A 16,178-nucleotide genomic window follows, 5' to 3' on the forward strand; every position below is an offset into this window, starting at 1 on the left:
TTTGAGCCCAGTTTACAGGCTGATGTCTTAAAGGATTCTTGTGAAACAGAAGAATGGAGTATAAGCACGATACAGTTTACTTTTTAAACCACCATTGTGCTACTCTCTCCCTTTGTCTCTTCTGTGCTGCTGTAGTTTGAGCATGTGTGTGAAGGCAGAAGTTACACCCTGAACAAAGAAGCAGACCTGACCTATATCACATAATCTAAACTGCTCACCTCCACCCTGCACTTCTGATACACTGACCTACTCTCACTTATAAGGGTCTTTTCACAGAGGTTTCTACACTCATATACTGGAAAACAAACAGATATGTAATATATGTGTATATTTTAATATATTTTTCCCATGCTGGTGACTAGCAAACCAGCAACCAGCCTCCTATGGTGGTCCGAGCATGGAAAACTTACCTGCTGGATTTTTCAGCAGGATAGTCACTCAGATAGATAGACAGTGCATATATCTACAGAGAATATGCAAATATTGGGATGGATGGATGGATGGATGGACATTTAGATAGATGAATAGATTGCTCATATAGTATGTTAAAATTATTTATATATAATAGCTGATTGTAGTCACTCAGACATACAGATAGATAGATAGATAGATAGATAGATAGATAGATAGATAGATAGATAGAATTCATATATATGTCAAAATTACTATAAATACTATATAGCAATGACAAATATATAGATAGGCTAATATATGTAAGTATATATATATATATATATATATATATATATAAACTACAGAAATACAGAGATAGATAGATAGAATGACAGATAGATAGAAAGAATGACAGATAGAACGATAGAACAATAGATAGAACGATAGAATGAAAGATAGAACGATAGATAGATAGAATGACAGAGAACAACAGATAGGTAGAATGATAGATAAATAGAATGACAGAACGATAGATAGAATGACAGAATGATAGATATAGATAGATAGATAGATAGAATGACAGATAGAACGATAGAATGATAGAACGATAGATAGAATGACAGATAGAACGATAGAAAGATAAAACAATAGATAGAACAACCGATAGATAGAACGACAGATAGAATGATAGATAGAGACAGATAGATAGATAGATAGATAGATAGATAGATAGATAGATAGAATGACAGATAGAACGATAGATAGATAGAACAACAGATAGATAGGCAGATAGATAGAATGACAGATAGAATGATAGATAGATAGATATAGATATAGATAGAATGACAGATAGAACAACAGATAGAACGATAGATAGAACGATAGATAGATAGATAGATAGATAGATAGATAGATAGATAGAATGACAGATAGAATGAGATAGAACGACAGATAGAACGATAGATATAGATACAGATAGATGGATAGATAGAACGATAGATAGAATGACAGATAGAACGATAGATACATAGAACGACAGATAGATAGATAGATAGATAGATAGATAGATAATCATCCCCATATACTGATTGGCTTCATCACTCTGTCTCCTCTCCACCAATAAGCTGGTGTGTGTTGGGCGTTCTGGCGCAATATGGCTGCCGTCGCATCATCCAGGTGGATGCTGCACATTGGTGGTGGTTAAGGAGATTCCCCCTTCCATATATAAAGCGCTTTGAGTACCCAGAAAAGCGCTATATAAATGTAACAAATTATTATTATAGATAGATAGCGTTATGTAAACTATATTTACATAGATATTTGTTATGTAAACTATATTTACATTCTGTAGATGTTTCAGCTGGACTATGAAAGTGCTATGCAGGAAGTGGAGAAAGAGATCAGTTATTATGTGATGGATGTCTTGGCCTGACTGTTGGGTTGCATGGCATGACTTACTTTGCATATGGTGTCTTACCAGACAAGATTCTAAATTTCCAACTGGGAGGCATCAGTGGAAAATCACTGTCTTCAAAAGGCAGCCTGCCATTCATGTTCCCCATAGCAGGAGATCTGAGCGAGCGGTGATACCCTGCGACATCTCTCTGGAAAACGAGAGTCAATCAGCTTTGATGGAGCACATCCTCTATGACAGGCTACTGAAGAGCACACTAATGAACTGGGGGGGGGCATCGCTTAGCACATCCGTATGTAGATGGCCCATACTGAAGGGGGGAGCACTGGATTCTGTGGATGAAGCTTGTGTGTAATGGTACTCCATAAACACCAGGGTGGGGAGAGGAGTGTGTTTGTGTGTATGTGTGTGTGTTTCATTGTCTTGACGCGACGCCTGGAAAAGGGCACGGCGGTGGGCCCCCCCATGTCTGTCTCTCAGTCCCCCTCGGCGATACCTCCTCCTTAGCTGGGGGAATAGATTAAATATTCATGAGCGTGCATCCAATGGCAGCGCTGGTCTGGCGTTTTTCTCCCAGGGCAGGAAATGGAGGCAGATTCATGCATGGGGGTCCCTGCAGGTTGGCATACAGGGTCAATTGAATGGATGGTTCAAAGGTTACAAAATCTGTATGATGTCCCTCTTCTATTCTCGCCTGCCCCTGCTTCTGAAGAGGAAAGATGACCAGAGAGAACGGCTGCTTCAGAAACGAGAAGGTTAAAAAAAATGGCTCCTACCGGCTTGACTCTGCACCCAATTAGATTCTGTTGTTGTGCGGCACGTAAACACATCATATCCTGACGTGTAAACACACACTCACCCGCCCGTCTCACCAGCTAGTTTATTTTTAAAGATGGCGGCCATTCTGAGAAAGATGTATGGTATTGGCAACAAATTTCACAACTTTTGTTCGTTTCAAGGATTCTGGATGGCCCAGGTGAATTGAGAGAGGTATTGATTTTCTTTTTTCCATGCAGTGACTCTGGGATTACCGATTTTCTCATTTATTTTTAAAGACAGCTCGTGTTTTTTTTTTTTCACCCCTTTCCTCTTTTCTTTTTCCTTTCTGCTCTTCTTTTTTTTTTCTAACAGCATTGTACCCATTCTTCACTGTATCAGAATCATTCTTGACCCTGAAAATTGCAATTCTGCTATAGATCACAGCTGCTGAATATTAGCTTTTACAAAAAATTGATAAATAAAATATGGTCAAATCGCTGGATCCCCATAGGCCAGGGCAGAAATTCAAATCAGTGTAGGGGGCAGGAGGAATGGACGAGAGAAAGGGAAATGATCTGAAACACCTGCCCAGAACACACAATGTGGAACTGAACAGACACACACTCTCTTTTTGGGCAAAGAAATAGCAGAAGGTGGATAAATGATCATTTGGAAAGTAGATTTTGCTCTTAACGGAGGAAAACCAGTAATTAGTCTAAAAATAATTCTGTGATTAAATGTTGGACTTTGTCAGATCTTCCAGAATCCCAAAAGTTGGCTTCAACTAAATGCACAAAATCCTTTTAAAGTAGATGAATGACTTGACTCTAATTAAGTCTTTTGAAAAATCTAACAATTCGAGGAGAAAAAAAAAAAAATGCTCCCTACTATGAACAGACAGGCTTTTAGTAAGAATATCCCTCAGTATTTGTTGTCAAAAGGAAGCTTGACAAAAGTCTCTCTGCATGGTGACCTTTCTAATTTATGCCGTTCATAATTCATAAGGCTTTACTGTAGCCCAATAGCAGAATTAGGTGTTGAAATAACAAATAATTTAAAAAAAAAAGAAAAAAAAATGAAAGTTTCAAAAGAAGTTAATTAAAAATATTTTAATAGAATAAAGTCTTAACATTGTGAGATTGAAGTAGTTATAATTTTGTGATAAAATCCAGATTGAAGTTAAATATTTAAAGGGTTCACCCAAAAATGAAATTTCTGTCATTAACTACTCACCCTCATGTCGTTCCAAACCCGTAAGACCTTCGTTCATCTTCAGATTAAGAACATAAATTAAGATATTTTTGATGAAATCCGAGATGCTTTTTTATCCTCCATCGAAAGCAATGAAATTACCACATTCAGTGTCCAGAAAAGTAGTAAAAACATCGTTAAAATAGTCAATGTGACTACAGTGGTTCAACCTTAATGTTATGAAGCGACGAGAATTTTTGTGCGCAAAAACAAAACAAAAATAACGACTTTATTCAACAGTTTTTTTCTCTACCCTGTCATTCTCCTACACTGTTGATGCTGTGCAGAGCTTCCGTGTTTACATCTGAACGCCGGCTCAGTATTGGCCAGCTCCTACGTCAGCATCACATGCATGCGTTGTGCTTCTCATGTGAACAGCGTCAGCCTGTTTGACTATTAACTATGATAATATAATAGTTCAAGTTCATTTTATTTATATAGCACATTTACAACAGGCTCTAGGCTGAAGTGCTTTACAGAAGAAAAAAATTAAAAGAAAATATAACAGAAAACAAATCAAACAAAAAATAAGAGCAACATAGTTAAGAGCTACCATAAAGCAGGAAGACCAAAAATAGAAATCAAAACCAAAAAAAAAGAGGAAAAAAATCAATCAATATACTAGAGAAAACAGGTAGGTTTTTAAAAGAGACTTAAAAACAGACAGAATAGGGGCCGTTCTATTCTCTAAAGGCAGGGTGTTCCAGAGTCGTGGTCCTGCCACCCCAAATGCACGCTTCCCTCTACGTTTGAGTCTAAAGTGAGGGACTACCAGCAGATCCCAGTCACAGGATCTTAGGCTTCTAGATGGAATGTATGGATGAAGAAGTTCAGAGAGGTAGACAGGAGCTAGGTTATGTAGAGATTTATTTACAAAAAGAAGAATTTTAAAGTCTATTCTCTAGTGAACTGGCAACCAGTGGAGAGATCTGAGAAGTGGAGTGATATGTTCATGTTTACTACACTTGCAACGTTTTGGACTAGCTAAAGGCAAGGCGAGCAATATGAGACTTAGATATACTGCAATATAAAGAGTTGCAGTAATCTAGTCGAGATGTATCAAACGCATGAACAGCCATTTCTAGAGTTTTGGGACTGAGAAAGTCTTTGATTTTAGACAGCAGACAAAGCTGATAAAAGCTGGATCCGATTACGATATATTTGTCAAATTTTAAAGACTGGTCAACAAGAACACCTAAGTTCTGCACCGGTGAGAATCTAAAAACAGACAAACTCTCCAAATCAGGGGTTTGGAGAGTTGAGAATTCTCATTTGGGCCGAAAACAATAACCGCAGCCTTATCTTCATTTAGGAAAAGGAAAATTTGGGATAGCCGTGATTTAACCTCCTCTAAGCATAGCAGAAGAGATGTAATCGCTACCAATTCTTTTGATTGGTAGATAAATTTGAGTATCGTCCGCATAGAAATGAAAATAATCAAAATAGAGCCCTGTGGAAGGCTTCAGGTCAGAGGTGTCAGACAGGTATGACTGAAACCATTTCAAAACGGATGTTTTTAGACCCACCCAAGACTTTAGATAATAGAGTAGGGTGGTTGATAGTATCAAATGCAGCCGATAAAAGAATCAGTAGAGAGATAAATATTGTTTAACACTCTCAAGAGGTACTGTGAGCAGACTTAAAACCATATTGAAAAACCTTATAGATACAATTACTTGTCAGAAAATGTTGGAGTTGATCCAGCACAATTTTCTCCAATACCTTTGAAATTAAAGGTAAAACAGAAACAGGCTGATTTTTTTTAAAAAACAGAAGGATCCAGTGAAGGCTCGTTGAGCAAAGAAGTGACCATAGCCACTTTAAGACTGGCAGGAAAAGATCCCGTTTGGAGACACTTGTTGATGAGACACCAAACCTGGTCCAATCGAATCAATAATTAATTTTAAAAAGCTCGGGTGAATGATATAATTAAAGCAAAATGAGGGTTTGAACTTTACAATCACTTCCTTCAGTACCTGGAAATTGATAGGTTCGAAAACATCCCAAAAAGCAGAAGCAAGTGACAGGATTGGGGAGACAGTTAAATTAGGGCAGACGCAAAGTGGTGAAAATCAAGTTTTTAATGTTGTTCATGTGTCTATCTGGTGTTTTAACATGCTTTAAGACAAACCATGTGCAAATTCATAAGTCAACACCATTGCTGAGTATTTTCTCTTTAAAACTGCAGTAAACCAAAGAGAGTCTCAAACCCGCGGTTTGAAATCGCTGGTGTTTCTGACGTCACAAACTAGCTTGTAATCAATCACGTCAACTTGCCAGCGGGCTTAAGCATATCATTAACTGACTGCGCAAGGGAGTCTCAAAAGAAGGTTATCACGATATATTTTTCTGTTGATATGAAAAATTGGGTCGATTTAGCAATATGGCGGGTGTATGATGCATATTACGATGTTATGATGAACTATATGCCTTTCTCCACTGACGTTCTGAGTTGTTCAAAGCGTTTCTAAGGATATTGATTGTTAGAAGGCAGCTGTCTGACTCGTGAATGTGAACATGGTTTGTGTTACATTAGCAACACATTATTAGCTGTTTGATAATGTAGTCAAGCAAAACGCTAATCATATTAATTACCGTTATGTGTCCGACATTGTATAAAGCGATAAAAACCATTGTGCAGCGTTTACCTCAGTAAGTTGACCGAGTGGATCTCGTCTGAGCTCATGCGAGTGAGTGAGGGCAGGGCTAATTATCATATTCATATATCCGTGTATATTAAGTGAGGCAAGGATGTAGAGTTACATTCAAGCTATTTTAAGGCATTAAGAATTTTTTTTCACAGAAAAAAAACATTTAAATATGTAATTTTGGTGATCAAAGATGAGTTTTAAGGGATACAATTATTGACTACAGGGGACTTTATTAAGTTATTAATTTTGTAATGAGTAATTTTGTTACTGAAATATCTCAAGAAGCTTTCACATAGAGCATCAGAGGCAGCAGACAAGGTGTTAACAGAAGGATTTACAACAGATTGAGTAACTGAAAACAAAACCTTCGGTTTAGAGTGGTTGGTTTCAATTAAATTAGAAAAATATGCAGCTTTCGCAGACTTGGCAGCATTCTGGTAAGATGTTAGAGAGCCTTTGAACATTTGGAGAGAAATATGCAACCTTTAATGCCTGTGAGAGGTGCCTAAATGTGTATCAATAATACTAAAGTAAATAGCAGTATTAAGTTGTAGAGAAGTTTATTCTCATAATTTTGACTTTATTCTCAAAATATTTACCGGTTTAATCCGTTAAGACTTCATTCTCAAAATATTTTTTTAAATCCATCCGCAGTATAAATTGTGTTTCTGGTGCTTGTTCTCTTTTCTAGCCCCCATCCAAAAGCTTGCAGAAGCCACCCACTTAAGAAACTACATTCAAGGCTGTCTCAGTGACCTGAGTGATTGTTGTTTTATTCCTGTGTGCTTTTAGGTGAGTGTTTTATGCTCAATCGCCCTCTCTAACACAAACCCAGAATTTACTGGCACCTCTCACAGGCATGACTGACAGAACACAGCCAATGTTCACAGTTGGCAGCAACTCTCCAAAAGAACCATGCTGCTCTGGCTTACGTTTTATTTATAGCACATACCTAGTAATGAAAATCTAGCCACCGTGAATAACCTGTAATATTTGCTAAACATGTAAATTGATATTGCTGTAATTTTCTAGATAAAGTTATTTAGTTGGCTGCATTATTATTATTTTGGTTGGTTCAGTCTCCATGTGGCCAATAAGAGCAAGGAATCCCAGGCAGGAAGCTACACCTTCCATCATATTGTGCAAATAAGAGCAGGAAGGAGGTGAAACCACTTGACACATTTAGAGATTTCCTTTCAAGCCAAAATATCACATATTATTTACACCTTTAAACACCACATTGAAAATGAACTTGCAGAACAGGGCTTTACCTCCAGCTGATAGCTCTCTGCCTTCCTGCTAAAAGTTTAGCATCTTATTGGTATCTTCATCCTATACAATGGTAAATCAAAGAAGCATTTAAATGTTCATCAAGGTGAATGTGAGTCAGTGGAGGACGTATATTTTTAAGAGGACATTTTTGCACAGGTATGTAAACACTTGAGGAAGCATGTGATAAGGATGGTGAGTTACTCCTTACGAGCATCTTTTGAATGCTGTGATTAATTTCACATGCCTGGTTGAAGGACATAGCTCTTGAGAAATGTGTTTTGTTGACTGTCGGAATTATAAGGGTCATTTTCAGTGAAGTGTGTGCTTTAATGCAAGAAAAACATTCTTTGTCATTTGACAATAGAGGAGAAGAAGGGAAGTATATGAAAGTGAAAAGAATGGAGAACAATTTAAGCTGCAAGAATGGTAGCTTTTACCACAAACAAAACATTCAACTTTCTTCTTTTCTGCTTGTTTTATTTTTACAAACAACTCCTAAGAAGAAAAAGGATTTGTGCTTCTCTGTTTAGCCTTGAGAATTCAATGCTGTGAATGAAAGTGTCCCTAGTTTCAGGTTAAGTAAGTCTACCTATCCTTTGTGCTCTTGGGTATCTGGCCATCTGTGTGATGAAGAGCATCTTCATGCGGTCAAAGCTGAAGAACGGATTGATCTGTTTGTATAAGGTAAGTTCGCTTCCACTATATTTGTTCCTTATGGATGAAATCGACTGGAGCTATCTGTGTATACCTTTAGAGCAAATAAATATGTGTGTGTTTGTATAAATGATATTAGAATGAATTACATTTATACGTTTACATTTAGCTAGTGCCTTGTGAATGCAGTTTTATGGTTATTATTATTTTAAATGTCTACTTTCATGTTTAATTAATTATTTCTAGAAAATAACAAAACCACACTCGGGTTTTACAGTACTGCTCAAAAGTTTTTAGTCAGGTTGTTTTCTTTTTTGAAAGAAATTAATACTTTTATTCAGCAAGGATGCATTAAATTTATCAAAGGTCACTGTTAAGTAAACTTTCTATTCATCAAAGAATCCTGAAAATGTGTCACAGTTTTCACAAAAATATTAAGCAGCATAATTGTTTTGATCATTTTTAACTTTGATAATAATAAGAAAAATGTTTCTTGAGCACCAAATCAGCATATTAAGCACACCAAGCCGACGCCGACGAACTAGTGGCGATGAAAGCAGACCGCGGGGTTGGCTCATGTCGGCAACCTTCGGGTCCAAAGTTGCCCCGACACACCAAACCGACGCTCGACACCTGACGGCCAAGTAGCACAGCCGTTCTGCGCCTGCGTAAGAAGAAATGTCTTTCCGTACCAGCAGGTGGCAGTAGCTGAACAGCCAATCAGAATGATCAGATGGCCCGACTGACCGACGAGCTCCGACGCCGATTCAGCATGACGAATCGGCCGAAAAAAAGTCGACGAGGACCAACTTCAGCCGACGGTGTGGAACCGTTGAAAACTTGAAACAAAACCGTTGAAAACAAAAACTGCCGACGGCCGACCGTCGGCTTGGTGTGTTCCGGGCTTTAGTGTGATTTCTGAAGGATCATGTGACACTGAAGACTGGAGTAATGATGCTGAAAATTCAGCTTTGCCATCACAAAAATTAAAACATTTGGAAAAAGAGTTCACAAAAAAAAAAAAAAAAAAGGTTAACCCAAGTGTGCTTAAAACACTAATCTAAAGTGAAAAATATTTACGGTTAGTAAATTGTTAACAAAGCATTATCTAACTCTTTACATATGAGCTAATTAAACAATAATAATTTGTTAATGACTTGAAGAATTCACTATCTATATATAGCTTATTATTATATTGACAATGTAGAGACTACAATATATCAACTATTAATTAACTATAAACTAATATTTTGCAAATGATTTGTACTTTATTACTGTGTACTTATTATAAAGTGTTACCAACCTTTCATATGATATTTAATTTGGCCTCCTGAGGGTGACAATCAATTTTAAAGGTTAAGCAACTCTTTATACTGACCTTTTTTTTTTTTTTTTTTTTTTTTTTGGAAAAATATTTAAAATGTTCAGGCTGTATTTTGTACTTTATAATGACATTAATAAATGATGTCTCTCCTCCTTCTCCCTTAACATTTTCCGATATTTATTCTCTGATTCACATGCAAATCCATATTATAAAATGGATTACTATCAATTTTAAAATTATTTCGCCATTTTCAGGGAACTATGCCATTAATCTTTTATACACAAATCTCTGTCCAGATACACGCAAAGCCTGATGAAATCGGTCTGGCCACGATGTGACTTTAAAAGTGTTCCTGTAGCAGCAAAAGGAGGATGCTGGGAACGGGGGGTCAGAGGTTCAGCCGTCAAAGAGGTTCACTGGTGATGGATGGCAGTCTGAGCTGCGCACAGCACATCTACTGTAGCTTTAACCGCCGAAAAGGCCTGCACACAACACAAATAAATAAATAAACACGCACATCAAAGGAATTTTCAAAAAGAAAAACAAAGCCAGAGCACGTTCGCAAACTCACACTTACACACACACACACACACACATACACACCCGTGCCAGAAAAAAAAATAGCAGTCAAAGGCCTGAAAATGCACACATAGTTAACTGCCTGATAATGGAAGGCTTGAGGAAAATAAGACAAAGCGAAACAGAATGGCGAGAAGTATACAGTACTTTATGTGTAATTCTGGATTCAGTTTGAAATGCTGTGATGAGATTTTTGCTGAAACTGATCGATGCCATTCTCTCTTGAAGAATAGTGGACCTTTTTGCATCCTCTTCCAAAAAGTGTCTGTCATTGCTGAGGTCATGACTCGGGACACAAGAAATGAAACAGTTGAACCACAATTGGAATGCCATCATAGCGACTGTTAAATCTGGTTTATGGAGTAACATTCTTTTAATGCCTTTTTATAAATGATCGCTTCTGCTTTAGAGTAATAAAAAGTTTAAAATGAAAAAATAATGTCACACTGTCAGATATGAAGCAATTATTGTCGGAAGAAACTGGATTCCATTTTGTGTTTGTTTCAGTGTTTGTATTGTAATGTACAGGTATATGTTATGTTTACATCCATTTCACTGATTATCCCTCATGAAATCATGCTGAAAAAACATCCATAGATCTTGTCTTGGCCTGATCATATGTCACACACAATTTTAGTGATAATGCTTTAGTGAGTAGGACATTATGGGATTACCATTGTCTCTTAGGAATAAACTGTGGTTCTGTCAGCTTTCCAGTGATCTTTCTAAAGCAACTGCAAAGCATATGATTCCCTTATGGTTTGTAAATGGTGCTTCTGCATGTATTTGTTTTCCTTGACCAGAATCAAGGCCTGGCTAACAATCCCAGTGTAAGTTCTAAGCATAGCATGTTAAACTAGCATAGACAGGAAGTTCACATACAAAACTAGTCGCCCAAAATGTGTCGATATTTTCAGCAGAGATGTTAGCCGATAGATTACAGTCAGGGCTTGACATTAACTTTTTTTGCTCACCAGCCACTGTGGCTAGTAGTGCTAAGTTACTAGCCACTCAGCATTTTCACTGGCCACAATTTTGACATTGATACCATGGGGATAAACTGACATATAGATATTTTTATTATTATCTCATAATTTTGCAGCAGGTAGGACTGTATTAGGCTGCTGTCACTTTAAGACTTGACGCACCATTATACTGTTACACTTTCTCAACTGACTGTGTTTACGTGAATACTCGCAAAGACCGGCATTTTGACAATATTTTGAGTGTATTTGACTGTTTAAAGGGTTAGTTCACCCAAAAAGCCATCCTAGGTGTATAGCACTATCTTCTTTCAGACAAACACAATCGGAGAGATATCTAAAAATATCCTCTAAGCTTTATAATGGTTGTGAATGAAGAGGGCCAAAAAAATATGCATCTATCCATAATAAAAGTAATCCATACGGCTTCATTGGGTTAATAAGGGTTTTTTGAAGCAAAGCGATGCGTTTTTGTAAGAAAAATATCCATATTTAAAACTTTCAGGAGATGGCCATATGCATCGTTTTGCGGCAGAAGGGCAACCTCTGACACCAATGCATGACGCAGTAACGAACCCGGAAGTGCAGAGGATAGAGCAAAACAAAACACCGGTCACGAATTAGAAGTCTAAAACGAGAAATTTTGAATGAGAAATTTCTCTTCAAAAGGCCTTTATTAACCCCCTGGAGCCGTATGGATTACTTTATTATGGATGGATGCATATTTAATTTTTTTTTGCTTCAAAATGTGGCCCCCACTCACAACCATTATAAAGCTTGGAGGAGCAAAGATATTTTTAAATATATCTCTGATTATGTTTGTCTGAAAGAAGATAGTCATATACACCTAGGATGGCTTGAGGGTGAGTAAATCAGGGAATAGTTTTCATTTTGGGGTGAACTATCCCTTTAAGTGCAATAACCAGTGAAAAAGAACTCAATTTAGTACTGAGAGGCGGCAAATGAAACTAGTGAGTGAGGGGAGGCGGGTTTTTGTCAACTCGCTGTCGGTGAGATGAGAGAGCCAGAAAGCGCAGCTGGTATATATCTATTCAACGGAAAATGAGTATTAAAAGCATTTCAGATATTTCAGTATCGATTATGTATCTAAAAATCGATATTTTTGACAACACTACATTGCACTTAGTTTATTATTTCAGATGCCTTTTTTAAAGACTACAATTAAAAAATATATTTTATTATATAAATTTCAACCCGCCAAAGTTACACGCCGTTACACAGTGTTAATGTCAAGCCCTGATTACAGTCTATGTTTGTGCATCAATGTGGATAAAAGTGTTTTGAGTTTTTGTGAGACCAGGTTGAGAAGTGGTCTTCAGCAGCTCTGGCCTGCAGGACAGGATGAAATATTGAGTGCGCTCAGCGTCGTGGACGAAGGGCCCTGACTCTTTGTCCACACCGCAGCCGAAGGAGCAAAGGTCCAACTTCCCTTCAACAACCACTTTATGCTGAATCTCCAATGGATCAGTCGGTCAGTGCTTCATTTTTTATTTTGCTTGCCTTTTCTTTTCTCAGCTTCTCTTTCTCTTAATCATGGCAGTCCAGTCCACACTTCTGTGACCTGGACTCAGTTTAGTACAGTTGAAAGAACACATCAGGTTGTGCCGCTCTCTCTGAGGGGCTGATATTATGGTACCTTTTACCTGTTAGGAGCTAGTGAGGCATCTTGCCCCTCTATAAATGAACTTCAGAGGGATGTGACTGACAGAAACACACAGTGAGCTCACCTATTTGACTGGCGGCTCTCTCAGGCCCTTACCTCTCTTTTTTTTCCACTCACTGACTCTGGAGCTCTTTTTGGTCTTAATGGCGCAGTAATGGTTTAAGCAGACCGGCCTACGCCACACTCACATATTCACCGGCTGAATACAAACACACCAACACCTGGCTTGTTAAACCGGCTCTGGACTTGAAAGGTGGAAATCTAACATGCTTTTGCTCCGTTTAATGAGTTATTAAATGAATCCTTCACTGTAGGCTGGCGTAGGTTTGAGGGTATGTTTGTGGGAAAGGGAAAGACAAAGAAATGGGGCTTAAATGAATACTAAAGAAGGCTGAGGTGAAAAGCACTGTTTAAGGTTTATTTGCTCAATATTTCTTATATTCATTGATTATATTAAATGATTTTAGTCGGTTGTACTTGGACTAAAATGGCATTTTATTTTGGTCGATGGATTTAAAAAACATTTTAATTTGAGAAATTAAAACAGACATGGCAACCTTCAGCTATTCATTATCTGTATTTTAGTGCGCTGTAACATATATATACAACATGGTTTACACATTAGCATGTACATTAGCATGTTTATGTCATGATGTGTTTGGGTGAGTTAATTAACCTGCTAGCAAAGTGTTTCAGTTTACTGGTGTTTTACGAAGCAGTCAGTCTTGGCATTATTGACAATGATTGGATTATTATCATGAACAATTATATTTGAACAATTATAAAAAACATTGTTAGTGTGTTGTTAATATATTTTGTCATTATATGTTGTAATAAAAATGCCTTAAATGGGCGGTCGTGGCCTAATGGTTAGAGAGTCAGACTGGTAACCTGAAGGTTGTGGGTTCGATTCACAATACCGGCAGGAAACGACTGAGGTGCCCTTGAGCAAGGCACCTAACCCCCAATCACTCCCAGGGCGCTGCTGCAAAAATGTCTGCCCAGTTTGCAGTGTGTGTGTGATCACTACTCACTACTCATAATGTGTGTGCACTAACTTGGATGGGTTAAATGCAGAGGACAAGTCCTGAGTATGGGTTACCATACTTGGCCTCATCTGTCTTCTTAAATAGTCATAATAGTGACATTTTTCGTGTCGTCTTGGTTATCATTCACGAAAAAAGGCATTTTAGTCAGTAATTTTGTTGACGAGATTAAGGCCAGAAACATACTAGTATGTGAACACAGATGCTTGGCCAACTGTGCAGTCTGGTTGGTTCGGCAGTAACTGGTCTTGATATATCTGACAAAATAAGGGCTCTATAGCCAGGATCATCCACTTTGTCAGGAAGAAGCCATCTGACTGACGTGTAAAGTGACAAATCACAGTTTTGTTTTGTTTAACATGTTTAGGGGTGGTAAATGTCGTTACAATTACAGACCAATGTGTTATAACATCCAGGCTTTCATGTTTACCTGCATATGCCGCAGATATTCCTTTCTTGGTGAGATATTTCACCTAATCTTCCATTAAATGTGAGAGGAGACACAACTAATAAAAAAATCACAGGAATCCAAAGGGTTGGCCAAACTCGGAAAATAGTATGGTGGGTTTACCCTGTGGATAAACGTGAAAACATCTCTTTTAAATTTAACTAAGTTCCTCAAACAAAATGCTTGAATGTCTTTTAAAGTTTATAAATCATGAACCTGACTTTTTTTTTTTTTTGGTCCTCTGAAGTGCTCATCGCTGCAGTCCTGGAACTTGAAAAAACAGTTTTTGTTTCCTGGCAGATCATTAAAGTTCGCACACACACTAGGTCCCTGAAAAAAACCTACAGAAGTCAGCCAATCAGAATTAGACTTTCGCCTTCACAAAAGTTTGGTTTAGTTTGCCATATGCATCATGTGGGGCAGTTGTAGCTTAATGGTTAGAGAGTCGGATGTAACTCGAACTGTGGGTTCAAGTCTCAATACAGCACTCTCATTACCCACAACTGAGGTGCCCTTGAGCAAGGCACCTAACCCCCAATCGCTTCCCGGGCACCACAGCAAAAACGGCTGCCCACTGCTCCGGGTGTGTGTTCACGGTGTGTGTGTGTGTGCACTTGGATGGGCACAAATTCCAAGTATGGGACACGTTACTAAATCAGACGTTCGGTGAACAGAATGTGGGTGATCTTTAGGTTTGACACCTAATGGCGAGACTAGGCAGTAACAAACCTCAGCACACAAGGAGCGGTGAAGTTTTATTCAGATATCTTTGACATTAAACTTGCTATTTTATTATTCTGGTGAATTGTTATATAAACACATAACATTAAACTGTTTCTCCCCTATATCGGTAATTCGCCTGAAAGAGAAACCTGACCGTAAAATTACACTTTTATTCCAATTCTGGCTATGGCCCCCTTTGTGGCAATGTGCATCTGTGTTCACATACTTGTGTGGAATGTGTTTCAGCTTTAACATGGTAGAAAAGTGAAGTAAGAGAGCGTTCCACTCGTTTCTTGTGTTTCCCGGGCTTTTAATGGTAATGAGAGTCAGAGGGAGTTTTTCTCAGCTCTAATAACCTGTATGATGACACTTTATCTGTAGTTTGTGCATATAATCACTAAACTAAAGGGGGCGACCCCAGGGGCAAAGGTTCACTGCCTGACATTTGACATCTTCATAATTAACTGGGAAGGTCTGATCTCTTCCTTCAAATGACGTGCATATCTACTCCATTTAATATGCTTATAAGCACTATGTATTATTCACACATGCAAATGAAGGCTGGTCAGAAAACAGACTTTTTGACACAGGTTTCACAGTTGTCGGCAGTAGTTACCCCAGCCTGATAATGAACGCTAGTCCATCTGGAATTACCCAACCACATAATGACTGAGGCTGTTTAACCCTTTTATAAAAGTCAAAACTGTCTATGAACTGGCTCTTTTTCCTATTATAATATAGGATTAGTAAATTGTTATAATATAGGATTGTTTACTTATGTACTTTGTTTGCTTGCTTCAGAGCCAGTAAGGGGACATAGTGATGGAAAAAAATGAGAAAAAAGTATATTAATGCTTTTGCTCACAAAACTTTTGCGTTCTCTCACAAAAGTATTGCATTCCCCAGTGAAACTTTGTTCTCTCACAAAACATCTGCGTTCTCTTGCCCCTGAGAAACTTTGCGTTCACTTGCAAAACATTTTTGTTTGTTCACAAAA

The 16,178-nt window shown here is 37.8% G+C and overlaps 1 long non-coding RNA gene across 1 annotated transcript; it reads left to right on the forward strand.

Annotated features, from left to right (window-relative positions):
- The first annotated feature begins 2,268 nt into the window (after positions 1 to 2,268).
- Positions 2,269 to 11,587, forward strand: LOC127524266 (uncharacterized). Its single transcript, XR_007933025.1, has 4 exons — positions 2,269 to 2,797; positions 7,160 to 7,260; positions 8,374 to 8,424; positions 10,015 to 11,587. It is a non-coding gene; the product is annotated as an uncharacterized LOC127524266 (long non-coding RNA).
- Positions 11,588 to 16,178: the final 4,591 nt, after the last annotated feature.

Source organism: Ctenopharyngodon idella, chromosome 12 (assembly GCF_019924925.1).
Source record: "Ctenopharyngodon idella isolate HZGC_01 chromosome 12, HZGC01, whole genome shotgun sequence".
NCBI classification, from domain to species: Eukaryota; Metazoa; Chordata; class Actinopteri; order Cypriniformes; family Xenocyprididae; genus Ctenopharyngodon; species Ctenopharyngodon idella.